This window comes from Aptenodytes forsteri, unplaced genomic scaffold, assembly GCF_000699145.1.
Source record: "Aptenodytes forsteri isolate BGI_AS27 unplaced genomic scaffold, ASM69914v1 Scaffold137, whole genome shotgun sequence".
NCBI classification, from domain to species: Eukaryota; Metazoa; Chordata; class Aves; order Sphenisciformes; family Spheniscidae; genus Aptenodytes; species Aptenodytes forsteri.
In genome coordinates, this window is record NW_008796221.1 from 1,159,160 (window position 1) to 1,172,965 (window position 13,806).

Consider the following 13,806-nt stretch of genomic DNA (forward strand, 5'->3'; position numbering starts at 1 on the left):
TTGCCTGATGTACAGAGCCTCCAGCCCAGTAGATTTCTCATCAGGACCCAGCTGATCCCCATGCCATCTTCACAGATTCAGAAGAATCTAAATAATCTCCTGTTTGCATACAGTTTGTCTCTCCCGGAGTATCTGAGAATGACGAACTAAGAAAGGCCCTAGATTTTGGGGGGTGATCCTCCTCCCTCCCTCCCTCCCTCCCTCCCTCTCTTCCTCCCTTCTTTATGTCCTTCCAGATGTATCCATTTGAAACCATTTTTATCATGGATGATGCCAAACTACCAGAATACACTTCCTCAGGAAAGGAGTCCTAAAATATCAAAACTGTCTTTCTCAGTGTCTCCTTAAATCTTTCTCATGAGCTATCATGGATTTCATTCAGTCCAAGGATTTCAGAAGGGAAATTCAGATATCCTGAGAACTTCTAGAAAAAATAGCTTCTACAATCAATTATATGTTATGTGGGAAAAATGCAGCATGGCTCCCATTTTCCTATGTCATTCCTTTTTATTTCTGACCAATACAATTACAAATAAAAATACATAACAGGCAAAACTCAGTCCAAATGAACTGGATGTGAAAGCTCTCTTCGTTTTATTCCAAAGCCCTCATGATTCTTTTCCTGACATCAACACTTTTCAGCCCAAACTAGACCTGCCTTTCATAATTACCACAACACAACAACATAAGAAAGAGATCTGAGACTCCAACTTCCTTTTCATAGAATCATAGAATCAGCCAGCCTCTGCTCACCAGCGAGCTCGAAATTCCCCGAAGAGTCCCCGTGCATCTCTGGGAGCTCTGGCAAGCAAAACGCAGACGCTCAAGGACTATTTTCAGAAAGGGCTGAAAGCTTTTATGTGCCTCTTACTGGCGTACTTCAGAGCTAAATTTCCATGAAAGCCTCTAATCCTGTTTAGGCATTTTTTACAGAGTCGTCACACATCGCAAATACTATTTTTCCGGGATACGCTTGGTGCTTTCCCGTGGCTCTCAACGCTGCCTTCCACCTCTCCCCTCCCGCAGCGCCGGGGTCCCACGCTGCCCCGACATCCCTGGTGACCTTCGGCAAATCCCTTCCCTGCTCCCTGCTTTTGAGGGAAATAGAGAATTTTATTTTTTTTACTGGCTATTTATAAGCTCCTCAGATCTTATGTGTTTTATATGGATGTATATGCTTTATATGGGTGTGTATGTTTTATAACGATGGATATGGTTTATATGGATGCACGTTTTACATGGGTGTATATGTTTTATATGGATTTTTATATTTTCTTTTTAATGAGACCTCGAATGGGTGCCTGCACTCTGGTTTGTGTAACTGGGGGGATGCCGGACCCCGCTTGCCTCCCACAGCGAGCTGACATCGCCAGGGTCCGGCATCCACCAGGCTCCTCACGGGGACAGCTCTCGCTCTTCATTTTCGGCTCAGCTTAACCAGGCGCCGCTAAGTCCTCCTGCAACACGGAGCTGACTCTTCGGGACACCTTCAGGGCAGCTGAGCACTGGTGGACCCCATTTCGAGGGGGACAGTCTCACTCTCCCTGTGGAGTCGCTCACTTCCTTTTTGCACGGGGGACAAGCCATGTCCGAGGGAAGGATGGGGAGAGCCCACAGAGGAGGGGGTGGCGAAGGCCCCCCCGGCCCCACACGCACCCCAACGTGCTGAGCAATCCTGAGGAGGTCTTGGCATGAATACCCGGCCCCACCGCCTGCGCGGGGAGTGTGAGACACGCCCAGCTCCGGAGCTCTCTGGAAGGAGTGGATATCTGCAGAAAGATTATTTTTTTCATGAAAAAATAGTCAGAAATAGCCAAAAACTTGAACCTTGTAGGGAAGAGATCCGTTTCCCATTCTGGCACACAGGAGAGCTTCTAGCAGCAACTCCTGCTGCTGCTGAGAGCAGCCGTACCCTCCAGCTGTGTCTGTAAAGGGGGGGAGGTGTCCTGCTGGTGGGGGGAGGAAGGAGAGAGCAGAAAAGGCAACAGAGAAGACCCCAACAAGAGGGAAAGGGCACCTACATCCCCTGCTGCCCTCCAACCCCGTGGGAGCCGCGGAGTTCTGGGGCAGTGCTGGCAGAAGGCAGGGTGAGAGAGGGCCGGGGGGCCCCGAGGGCCCCCCCCGTGGGAGCCGCGGAGTTCTGGGGCAGTGCTGGCAGAAGGCGCAGGGTGATAGTGCCGGGGGGCCCCGAGGGCCCCCCTCGCATCCCGCTGTGGCTGCAGCAGCGGCAGTCCTCGGGACAAGAAAAGAGAGCCCTTTCCCCCCACGTTTTTGGGGTAGCTCTGTATGATACGGTTAACTTAGAAGCTGCAAAGGCGCGGCAGCCGCCCACCCATCCGTGCTGCACCAGCCGGGAATCGAACCCGGGTCGCAAGAATGGGAATCTTGCATGATACCACTACACCACTGGTGCGCTATTCCCTCTCAAGGATTTCTAATTCCATTCCAATTCTAAATCTAATTATGATTCATATTCCCTTGATGATAAAAGGAAGAATAGATCCTTGGCAAGCTTTTCATTGCAGTCACTGTGAAGACACACTTAAGCTAGTATTAAGCTGAGTAACTTCATCTGTGGAAGATGGGAGCTCAGCATGGATTAGCCTACATCTCACTGCACAACACTTCAGTGACAGCATCATAGGCATAGACATGAGGAAAAATTTCTTTACTGAAAGAGTGGTTAAACATTGGAACAGGCTGCCCAGGGAAGTGGTTGAGTCCCCATCCCTGGAAGTATTTAAAAGATGTGTAGATGAGGCACTTAGGGACCTGGTTTAGTGGGCATGGTGGTGTTGGGTTGATGGTTGGACTCGGTGATCTTAGAGGTCTTTTCCAACCTTAATGATTCTATGATTCTGTGATAATATATAGAAAAAAAATTCTGAACTGAGACCTTTCTCTGTACAAAGACCATATAGCATATTTGCTATTAGAGAAAATGACAGGCCAGAAAATGAAAAAAACCCACATCTTTTTTACCCCTTCTCACACTGAAGTTTCTCGCGTCATAGAATCATAGAATCATTAAGGTTGGAAGAGACTTTTAAGATCATCGAGTCCAACCGTCAACCCAACACCACCATGCCCACTAAACCATGTCCCTAAGCGCCTGTCATGTGTATGTCATGTGCAGCTGTCCTTAAGATCTCTCATTTCAAGATGAATGTGACACCTGTGTAATACTCGTATATTAGGCATATGCCCTAGCTCCTCGTCAAAATATAGTAAGCACTGACTTTAGCAAAGACATATGAGGTAAACCGAAGTTTTTCTGTGCAGATTTGGCCAGAAAGCCAGATTAGCAGCACATTTCGTAGTTCAAATCCAGTACTTTGTCATCACCACTATTTTTAGAAATAATCATCAATTACCATCGGGTTTTTTTCTCCTTAAACTTAATTTCACGTTGGAAAATCTTAGTTCTATGCTCTAAAAGACCAAGTGAGTATGATTTAGGAGGGTTACGGGGTTCAAATTCACCATGTCATACTGCAGCTTTTGAGCATCATTTCCTCTGAACAACTGCTGAAGTAAATTGAATTTATGGTTATTAGTCTTCAGTTAAGACAATTTGGAAAGAGCATATTCTTCTGGACCTAAAACATGATTAAACATACACCTTCATAACTTGGAGTATTTGAATATCTAGCTACTAAATGGCAAGACTTTGTGAGAAAGAGGAAGGATCCTAATTCTTCCCAAAAGTCACTTCAGTTCTCCCTGTACATAGAAGAGTATGAAGAGTAACCCCTGGAAACTAGATTATCTAATTTGTCTGCAAACAGACAAAATGGGCAAAAAAAAGTATCATCTAATTTGGAGAGAGAAAGTTGGGGTGGGGGAAAGTGTATTTCTCTTGCAAATTACAAGCTACAAAAACAACCTATGGACATGGGAAACAAATAAGGCTTTAGAGCATCTTCATCTTCTCTGAATTCCAGGAAACTGTGGAAGACAGACTCTTAAACTGAGAACAATGTAAGTTGCTCATCCATAGATTTTATCCTAATTTCTAGTAGTAATTCAGAACTGCTTTATGGTCTCAAAACTCTTCTTAGTGCAGGGCAGCTAAGTACCTCTGTGCTCTACCATTATGTCAAAATTGTTCCTCTAAGCAAGTGGCACCATCTCCTGTTTATTTCTCTTAATTCATTTTTCTTCTTTTCTGTTTTAATGAGAAATTTCTTCCTGAAAATAAGAAGATTCATAGAGTTTTAAGGCTCATAGTATTTTAACATATTTTGTTAAAAGTTAATATTTTAATGTCACTTTAGAAGGAAAGTGAAATGAGACTCAGATTGCCTCTGCTTTTTGGTATCTCTGCCACCAAGAATTTATGGAGCTGGGAGATGTCAAAAATATCCATTTGGTTCTGAATGGGTGTGTAGGTTTGAGGTAATTACTTCATGAAAGGTTTGTGCAGGAGCTATTGTTGGATGGAACAGAAAGAGACTAAAAATGGACAAGTAGATCATTCAAAGAGAAGGCCAGAGGCAACTAGCATATGTCTTATTTAGCTGAATTTATAAATCCCTTCCACTTTTGCTACTCTAATTACAAATTATGTTGCTGTGACTTGACATCACAGGGAAGCATGTAAAGGAGTGGCAATTATATTTCCTTACTCTAAAAGAAAATAAAAGCAAATTAAATAAAACTAAACAATGTAGTAAGATGCAGGGTCAGATATCTCTTGATGCCTATACATAGTTACACTTTAGGCCAGTGTACTTTACAGCTATATGTTTCCTGAGAAAAGTAAAACTTAATCTCTATCATATGCCATATGCTTCAAATAAACCATAAAACGTTATCAGAAAGCAAAAGCCTTATTTGCACAAAGTCATCCCAAGGAGAAGAGTCCAATATACCATCTGAGATAAAGTCTGCAGCCCTGATTCTTCTACTTTTGTATGCAGTAATACTTTCTCCTTGTGCAATTCTACTGGTTAAATTCATTTCATTAGTTCTTTTGTAATTCCTTTCTCTGAAGCTCTACTCCATGAGAGAAAATTTATTACCTTGCTGAGTAGTACATGGGAATATAATAACAACAGTCATTTATGTATTTGGAACTTTATGAAGTGAAAGACCACTGAACAAGTTTATTATCACGTTTCAGATGAGGCTGAGATATTTAGGTCCTAATTTTTGAAACTGGTAATATTAATTAGTTAATAAACATATAATTTTGTTAATGCCTGGGATAGGTACAAAATGTATGTCTCTGCACCAATGTATTTGCTCCAGTTCTACTAACAATGCGTGGTGAGTTTGCTTGACCAGCCTGCATGCTTCCATCAATGCTCTGATGCCTGAAATGTAGATGGTAGTGGAGCAAAGCAGTGCTCTTGAATAAAATGTCAATAGTCACTGCAGAGAAGAAGATGCCTTTGAAAATCTAGACCCTGCTTATGTTTGAACACTTAAGTCTGTCCCTGTAGAGGTCTTCAAAGACACCTATCTCTCGTGGTTATTCATGGAATTAAAGATGATCTTTTCAATAGTGTCCTAAAATTTAGCTGTAAGCTACACGCCTAAATTAAAACTCCTACAGTTTAAACTCTGAACACTGATGGGGTGTGCTCAATTAACCTGTACATGTTACTACAAACTGAAATCATTAGATGAAAAACAGGGGTGTGCCTTTTCCTCTTTGTACTATTATTTTTGTCATAACAAGCCTCCTCCTGTTTCCTTTGCAGCTTTTTACGTAGTTGTGTACCAAGGATATTTTCCTTGGGGTGCTTTATCAGTATTAAGTGTAGTTCTTCAAGTAAATGTACTTTTGGCATATAGCACAGAGCTTGTACCTGCTATTCCCATTTGTGTTATAGTTGAAGTAGAAGGATGCTTCATCTTAGCTCAATCTGTCACATATGTACTACTGTTCATCCCTCCACCTACAGGGTAAAAATATTTTTGTAAGTAGCCCTCAGTTTGATATAGCTGCTGGGACTGAGCATGACTTCTCCCAGTCGTCTCCTATAAAGAACATTTGGCTAAAGACAATTTGTCAAGTGCAATTCAGGCTTTTGTAGGGATAACAAGACCTTTCTTATTCTTAAAGTATTAGCTGACAGAAAGTAATATATATATAACCAAAAACCAAACAGCATTGCCAAGGCACTTGGCAACAATACCCTACATAATTGTGCTCATTTAATCCCTTTGGTTTCTAAGTCATGCACAACATCTCAAAAAGTTTCAAAGGATTTCATATTAGCTTAAAACTTTAGATAGTTTAGTCAGTTCTATTAAATATCATATTGCTATGCCTTTCTAATACCAATGTAGAACAGATTTGCGATTTACTTCTGTTTGGAAAGTAAGTAGGAATAACCAAGCTTAAAGCAAGATCTTTTGGTATCCTATACAACATGCCTTCAAGATCTCAATTTTCTTAAGTTGTTTTCTCTCTCAGAGACAGCCAAAGCTCCAGAGGACAAACATGTCCCTAGGAATTAAGGAAGAAGTTACTGAATTGTCTGAAAAAAACACATCAAATAATGTGCTGAGCGCCACACAATTTGTGAAGAGACAGCTTCCTACCTTGGAGCAGGAATAAATATGCCTTAAAGACAAATCTAACTCTTCTCATTTGAGGACCCTGAAGTAAAGTTTCAGAGCAGAGCAAAACAAGCAGGCCTAGAGGCATGGACTAAAGTCTCCTCACCAGCGTCAGGTCTAGAGGGTCATTGTTCGGCTACCACCACAGTAGGCAAGAGCAATTATCTTGTCAGCTCACTCTCCTGTGACTGACCCAATGGCTAGTAGTAGATGTTAAAGATTCAGGCACAAGAAGTGATCAAAACCACCCTGCCCATACTAGCACATTTTTCCAGTTCAGCCATTGATAAATTTATTCTCTGTAATATAAGTTACTGTATCATTTTATAGTAAAAGATTAAAAAGGAATTTCTGATTTACTTTTCATACACGATCTTCTATTTTCTCTATATTAACTGTTTCTCCTCTTATTTGTTATAGCTCTAAATTAAGCATACCTTGTTCTTAGCTTCCTTTTTGTCTGGGGACCTGACCCTTACCTCCAGTCATGTTGCAAATCCGTCTCTGAATCCCTCGAGTAGTGAGTGAGCTGCTACATTTTGGCCCAAGTTTAGTTTCCAAACAGGCTACACGTATAGTCAACGTAACATACACTGTAATGGTCTCTGAGATTACAAAAGTGTGGATCCTAGCTGCAGTGCTCACAGCCAGAATAAGTCTTCATGCTTTAAAGGGAAGACTGAGTCCTTCTGGTTGACCTCTTCTTAGTGCCATGTGTTTGCCACTCCTACGTTTGCTCTTTCTTCTTGGGAAGAAACAGGAGGGAAAAGCAGCTGTAGAGCTTAATGATAGGATAATTCCTACCCTTAGACAACACAGCATCCAGGAGGCTTTTTCATCATTATACTCCACTCTGATCAAGTAAGTGACTCCTAAGAACAAACTCAGAAAGGGGGAAAAAAAAAAGAAAAAGAAAAAGAAAAAGAAAAAGAAAAAGAAAAAGAAAAAGAAAAAGAAAAAGAAAAAGAAAAAGAAAAAGAAAAAGAAAAAGAAAAAGAAAAAGAAAAAGAAAAAGAAAAAGAAAATGAAAGAAACCAGCTCAATCTGCCCTTTCTGATGTCAATGGCAAGATTCATTTCAGAAATCAAGTTCTAAATAAATACTAGTAAAATGATCATTTGAAATACAGCATAACCTTTCTCATTTCATTAATGTGCATGTTGTATAATCCACACTAAAAATTGGCAAGTACTTTCCACCTCTCAACAAAGATTAAATATTAGTGTTTTAGTGACAGCTCAAATTATTAAACTTTTTTTTTAAATGCATTACAGTGTGTATCATGTTATCAAATATAAAAAATAGTAGAAATTTAATTGTCAAAATAAATGAGCAATCATATTTTCATGAGTTATCCTTGGTATTTCAAACGTTTTTGTTTGTTTGCTAATTCAACAAACTTCAATATTTTACAGTCTTCCAGACACTAGTTGTCATGACTTAAAGAAGATATTATAATTATTGCTATAATCAGTATACTATTTAACAGACTACAAAATCTAGCATATGTTACTGCTTATGCTGTCATCTGAGTAAGATTCCAGGTATGCAGTAAAATTAGACAGTTAGAATCTGACCTAGAAATCTTTGCTCTCTCAAGCAGTTCTTACTGAGGTGAGCTCTTTTGCTTATGCCACCTATAGTTCTCAAATTTGTCAACAGTCCCCAAAGATCGCCTGAGGAACAAGCAGGAGACCTGTCAAAAGGAAAGCATTTTTACAGTAGTTTGTAATACTGCACATGAAAAGTGCATAACAGGTCTGTTATTCAGCACTGATAATGCATTGTTAATTAGCAAACTGCACAGTAAATCACTCTTCTTTCACAACCTTGCAGTGGTATGACTTCTTCCAGACCACTCATTTGAAACGAGAGAGGACTTCAAGTCCTCGGATACATATATGCACTGACTTTGTAATTTGCCTGTGTGCAGATGTCACCTCCACCCTCAGAAACAGATACTTGCAGCACTTTTGAAAAGAAGGCATTAGCTTTCAGAACAGCTATGATACTGAGCTTTCTCTTTCAGTTCATAAGGACAAACCTACATCAAGTCAAACTAAAGTTTGTTTAGTAATTTATCCTATTCTTAGCTGCTGCTGAAGGAAGAGTACAGAATGGTTAAAGCACAAGGTACTGGTATTTCCTTATTAATTCCAGGGATTTCTTCCTTAAGGATTTCTTAAAACAGAGGTGTTAAATTCTTCTTGAATATAATTTGATGGATTTTTTTTTTCTTGTGCTTTTCTCTTGTACTTGTTGTACTGCTTTACACAGGAGGTTTTTTCAGTATTTAGTTTTGCCATTGATGTTAGTTTCATTAATTTTCTAGTACCTCTGTTTCTTAGGGGGCCTGGTTCTCCAGTTCCAGCAGCTTACCATGCTTTCTTCTGCTGCATCTTTGAAATATATGAGGAAAAATTGTAGTTGAAAATACATGTAATTGTAATTGAAATGTGGCAGGTCATGTAATGGGATATCTATTATTTAGTTGAAATACATTATTGGAATGATACAGTGTCCAGTTTTGGCCCCCAGTAGAAGGCAGACCTTGATAAACTGGAGTGCATTCAGCACAGAGCAACCACAATGGTCAGGGCCTGGAGCACTTGCCCTGAAAAGAGAGTATGAGAGACCCAGTCTTGATCAGTCTGGAGAGGAGTTGTCTTTGGGCAGACCTGACAGCAGCCCTAGTAACTGAAAAGGTTGTAAAGCAGATGGAGCCAGGCTCTTCACAGTGGTGCATGGTGAGAAGAAAAAAGAAAATGAAATAGACTGAAACAGGAGAAACCTTTTTATCATGAAGACAGCAAATGATTGAAAGAGGTTTTCCAGAGAAACTGTGCAGTCTCTGTCCTTGGAGGTTTTCAAGATCTGACTGGATAAAGCCCTGAGCAACTATGGCTGACCCTGCTTTGGACAGGAGGTTGGACTAGAGACCTCCAGAGATGCCTTCCAACCTGAACTGTTTTACAGTTCTATGAATGACAAGAGATATTAAGCACAGGGCCTTCCTAATTTGGAGGAAGGCAGAATTTGTCTTGTTTTAAATATGTTTTTTTCTTGTACTGTGATGTTTTCCTGCAGGGAAGATTAAACAATATTTGTTTTAAGAGCACTGTCAGGTCATTTTATTAGCTACTGTCATCTTCTTTAGAAGGAAGGAATAGCAACTAACATTTAGACTTATTTAGCAATAATAATTGGTGCCCAGCTGGCTAATACTAGCTAACTTTTTGAGGAGGAGAGAAACTGGTAGTTATCCCAAGACAACAAGAACTAGAAAGAGCTCTCTATACATGTCTGTAATGTAACCTAGGTATCTTCTCTTACATCTTAAAATATGTTCTACCATAACACCTATGAATTGCTAGTGCCTGACTCTGCTTAGGTCAACAGAGACATTTATTTGTTCCTATTAGTTTTATTTGTATTGTAACCTCTTCTCATATTTGCTATTTATCCATGACTCTGATAGGGCTAAGATATTGGGAAAGATTAGGAAAAGAACAGGAAGAAGTTGAATGTTCTGTGGGATACAGGAATTACATCATTTATGGCCATTATTATTATGTCTGCATATACCATGTGTTTAAGAAAAGCATGTCCAAAAGGCTAGCCAATCCGGTTAGGAAAGCTTTAAAACAAGAGTGATGGGGTGAGGGAGATGGCAACCCACAATCAAATGAGGAAGTAGTGAACCAGGATTGCAAGTAAAGGGAGCAGGGTGATGTGGGCATGAAATGCCTCATAATCAACAAAACACGGAAGAAGGGGTCCCACCCCAAGTGTATGCACAGAAATAAAGAGGTGCATAAGGGGAAGCTCTTACTATTTTCCTGGGAAATCAGGATGACTAGATGCTTCTTTGAAGTGCCTGTACACTGATACACACAGCATGGGAAACACAGGAGGAACTAGAGGTCTGCATGCAGGTGCAGGGCAGATACGGTTGGGATCATAGAGATACGGTGGGATAGCTCACACAACTGGAGTGCTGCAGTGGAAGGACACAGGCATGGAGCTGGATATGGATGTAGGGGAGGTGCTCTGCTGGACATGATACTTACAAACAAAAAAAGAACTTGTGAGGAATGTAAAGATTTGGGGGCAGCTTTGGCTGCAGTGACCAGTGATGATAGAGTTCAGGATCTTGAAAGAAGGGAATAAGACAAACAGTAGAATCACAATTTTGGACATCAGGGGAGCAGACTTTGACCTGTTCAGGGATCTTGCAGGAATCCATGGGAGATGGTCCGGAGACAAGAGGGGTCCAGGAGAACTGGTTGATTTTCAGACATCATCTTCAAGCTCAAGAATGGTCCATCCCAATGAGCAGGAAATCAAGCCGAGGTGACAGGAGGCCTGCATGGATGAACAAGGAGTTCCTGACAAAACTCAAGCTTGAAAAGGACAAGAAAGTGACTGGAAGTTGATCAACAGCATGGATTTTCTAAAGGTGAAATACTGCCTAGCCAACCTGATAGCCTTTTATGATGAAATGATTGGCTTGGTGGATAAGGGGATATTTGTCTTGACTTTAGCAAGGCTTTCATCGCTGTCTACTGTAATATCCCCATTGACAAACTGATGAAATACAGGCTAGGTCAGTGGATGGTGAGGCAAACTGAACACTGACTGCACTGCTGGGCTTGAAGGATTGTGATTAGCAGCATGAAATTCAGCTGGAAACCAGTCACTATTGGTGTACCCCAGGGGCCAGTACTGTTTAATGTCTTCATTAATGATCAGGATAGTGGGACAGACTGCACTGATGAAATAGGTCAGTGGATGGTGAGGCAAACTGAACACTGACTGCACTGCTGGGCTCTGGGCTTTGTGATTAGCAGCATGAAATTCAGCTGGAAACCAGTCACTATTGGTGTACCCCAGGGGCCAGTACTGTTTAATGTCTTCATTAATGATCAGGATAGTGGGACAGACTGCACTCTCAACAAGTTTGCAAACAAAACTGGGAGGAGTGGCTGATAGACCAGATGGATGTGCTGCCATGCAGAGGGACCTCAACAGGCTGGAGAAATGGACTGTAATATCCCCATTGACAAACTGATGAAATACAGGCTAGGTCAGTGGATGGTGAGGCAAACTGAACACTGACTGCACTGCTGGGCTTGAAGGATTGTGATTAGCAGCATGAAATTCAGCTGGAAACCAGTCACTATTGGTGTACCCCAGGGGCCAGTACTGTTTAATGTCTTCATTAATGATCAGGATAGTGGGACAGACTGCACTCTCAACAAGTTTGCAAACAAAACTGGGAGGAGTGGCTGATAGACCAGATGGATGTGCTGCCATGCAGAGGGACCTCAACAGGCTGGAGAAATGGATAAACAGGAACCTCACAAAGTTCAAGACAAGGGAAATGTCAAGTCCTGTACCTGGGGAGGAATAACCCCATGCACCAATTCACATTGGGGTCCAACTGACTGGAAAGCAGCTCTGTGGAGAGGGACTGAGGGTCCTGATGGACAAAAGTTGACCACAAGCCAGCAATGCACCCTTGTGGCAAAGGCGGCCACTAGGAATCACTGATCGGAGTGAAGACAGCTAACAATGTTAGTTACAAACAATGAATGCATCTAACACTTCTTACTGGCTATTAAAAATCTGTGTTAAACCTATAAATCAGAATAAGTTGATAATAATTCTATTAATCAGAATAAGTTCACAATGATAATTGAGGCATATCCATTTTCATGGAGCCATTTAAAGTTAGTAGTAAACAGCAAAAGCTTTAATAAAATAGAAAAGGTTTCATAAAACAACCTCTTTTTGTAAAACTCAATATATGCAAGACCAATAATACTTTAAGAAAAAGGTTGTAAGTATCCAACAGATAGTCTAGTTTTTATCTCTAAATCCTGTTAATTTCATGTCTTCTACAATTTGTTACCGTAATGTTATTCTGAAGTTTGTCAATTATTTATCTTATATGTTGTATGCATGCACTTACCACCTTTTCTCTAGTATTATAGAGCAGCTGAAAATGCTGTCTAATTTCTACAGACAGTCAGCTAACCCCCACAGCAAGCTTACGTGAGTCTACACTCTTCTGTGTTATTTTGGAATACCAATCCTACTCTTCTTGCTGGAAAGCTGCTCTTTTGTTCACGTGAGATGACAGAAAACATTAAAATATTGGAAATTGCTAATTATCAATAGGCATGCACAACTTCATAGTGCATTCTACATGTTCATGTATTGTGCTACAAACCAGCACCTCTTAATGTTTCTCTGTTCTTTTTTGTGTGAGAGGATAAGATATAAAGTAGACACGTATGAAAGCCACTGAAATTGTCTATAATTCTATACATTCTAAAGGGATGTAATAATGGGTACACTTCCTAACATTTTAGTATCTCTGGGTGTGGTTATAGAGTAATCTAATAAATCATGAAAAGTATGACTATGATATATATAATTCTCAGCTGGGGGAGAAACCATCCAGGCTGTTCTCAGTGGGATGGGGGAGAGAATTAGAAAAAAAAAGTAAAATTCATGGGTTGAGATAAAGACAGTTTAATAGGACAGAAAAGGAAGGGAATATAATCAGATTAATAATAATGATAAAAGTATATACAAAATAAGTGATGCACAATGCAATTGCTCACCACCCGCCAACCGATGCCCAGCCAGTCCCCAAGCAGCGGTCACTGCCCCCCAGCCAACTCCCCCCAGTTTATATACTGAGCATGACGTCGTACGGTATGGAATATCCCTTTGGCCAGTTTGGGTCAGCTGTCCTGGCTGTGCCCCCTCCCAGCTTCTCGCTGGCAGGGCATGGGAAGCTGAAAAGTCCTTGACTAGTGTAAGCACTACTTAGCAACAACTAAAACATTGGTGTGTTATCAACATTGTTCTCATACTAAATCCAAAACACAGCACTGTACCAGCTACTAGGAAGAAAATTAACTCTACCCCTGCCAAAACCAGGACAGCTACTTATCTGATTTGTCTTCCACTACATTGTGTTTCCGATGTAATAGAAAGTACTTAATTTCCATGACTATCCATTTTTCATGTTCTTCTGAAGAAATGAATAAGGTTTTTGGTGCTTGTCTTGTAACAGTTGTTCTAAGTGTTCAATTATGCAGATTTTAACTGATAAGATTGCATAAAATTGTTGTAACAGCCTGAAGTGTTAGAACCACTAAATATGATTGTCTTTTTTTAAGTTGCAGTTATTTGTTTCTAAAAATATTTTACAAAAGA

General features: G+C 40.6%; 1 non-coding gene across 1 annotated transcript; it reads right to left on the minus strand.

Moving 5' to 3' along the window:
- Nucleotides 1-2,342: 2,342 nt before the first annotated feature.
- On the minus strand, nt 2,343-2,413 carry TRNAG-CCC. The gene has a single exon. It is a non-coding gene; the product is annotated as a tRNA-Gly (tRNA).
- Nucleotides 2,414-13,806: the final 11,393 nt, after the last annotated feature.